The following is a 1,908-nucleotide window of genomic DNA, read 5'->3' on the forward strand; positions in this document are numbered from 1 at the left end:
GATTTTTCCATACATCAAGATCAATCAGGGGCTAAGTATTGTTACATCGGTGCCTCCTCATAATGCATTACAGGATACACCAGCCTACATGTATGGACGGATCTATAACTTTATACCTAAAGGTTCATTGATCACTCTCGCGAAACCTTTTCAGGTATTTCCTTATTCATCTGACCCCGTTAAAATACACGTTGAGAGGTTCATGTAATCAAATGCCGCAGTGACGAATGGCAGTTGATACCTATTCACTGTCCCCCGAGTTGCGAATCATCCATTTGATGCCCACATCAAGCGAGGAAAAACTGATTACTTGTTGGTTCTATCTAAAGGTTAGGAGTTCAATTCCCATCGACTTCCTTTCTGTGGAAATTCCACGCCAGATAATTCAGCGTCGTATGATCGCGTTAACCCAGATAGAAATGGTCCATACATAATTTGCCCTGTCTGGATTAACACTGCTTGCAGCACACAGTGCTCTGTAGGCCCAAGTATATCATTATGCAAAGATGTGGGAATTTTAGGCAGTGTTTCCAAAACCTTAAAATGGTATTTACCTTTGGCCCGCCATGATTTATATATGCATGTTCATTGACTATGATAAACAGAAATCAATTGATGAACATGTTAATATAAAAGACGCAGTATGTCGTCTCAATTGATCAAGTATTAATAGATTTGTTCGGTAGTCCATAAGTCAGTTTGACTTTGAGCTACTTTCTGAGGAACAGATGCTACATCGTTTTGAATGATGCATATTTTGATTGGTTATAAAATCCCCCGTGAATACTTTCCGCATGAACATAATTAGGGAGCAACTTCCGTGTGCAGCTTGCGTGTGTTGTCATTCATCCGCTCGTATCGGAAGGTTGCGCTTTGCTCTTATTTGTATTCTAGTCGAATGATCAACGGCATGAGGACCAGGATATTCTACAAGACAGTGCAGCTATACATTCACTAATCTAAAGATATTAAGAAAATTAATGATATGAGACTCCCTTGATTTTGGCTCTATCAACATAAACAGTATACATTTGACGAATAATCACACAAACACTGTCTTCGTCGCTGACTTGCAAACGCCTCAGCCATTCAGAAGTTACATATCAGCAGCATAAGTGGTAATATCTTTGCCCCGTTCTTTGTCCCAAGTCTGGATTATATATGGCCTGTCCTTTCACTGTCATGCCATCTTAACACCCTACATACGCGCTTCTTCCTTATCTATGAAAGCATAAGGCCCGAGGTTATGGGATGATAAACTGTTCCTGACGTCCTGGTCTATTCTAGGGTTGTCCAATAGATTGCAAAACAAGACGGACATACTAAGTAAAACTTTGCATTCAATTCAATGTTGCTGTATGAAAGGAGGGTAGCAATATCAAGAAAAGATAACGGATACGGATGTACGTCTTGTAATTCTTGAAATACTGTATAGCCGCAAACCTAATGTTTCCCAAGTTTTGCTAAAGATGAGTATATCACAATAACGTCTCTAAGATGATAATTTAGCGATGTATGTGACAGTGATTTTACGATTCTATACTTCAAATGATCTTCCATGGTCCAATAAGCTTTGGTTGCTTAGCTGACCAGCAAAAGCGAATGGAGACTATAGTCAGAGCCCATCTTAATTTAAAGACTAGAGACAGATTTGTGGTGACATATGTCTCGGTTACGAAGGCATTTAAAAGCTTTAGCATTGATCTTGAAATATTGTTAATTATCTCACTGCCACATATCACGTCAAATGTTAAAATGCACACAGTCTTCACTTTTGTGGGCACCATCTGGCTCGTTACTGCCGCCATTGGTAAGCACTAGACCTATTTATGTTATAATAAGACTGGTATAGCGATTTACTGGTGTTACGTAAGTTCATGTTAACGTTCATTGTACTGATGAATTAAC

The sequence above is a fragment of the Branchiostoma floridae genome, chromosome 8, assembly GCF_000003815.2.
Source record: "Branchiostoma floridae strain S238N-H82 chromosome 8, Bfl_VNyyK, whole genome shotgun sequence".
In the NCBI taxonomy this organism is placed as follows: domain Eukaryota; kingdom Metazoa; phylum Chordata; class Leptocardii; order Amphioxiformes; family Branchiostomatidae; genus Branchiostoma; species Branchiostoma floridae.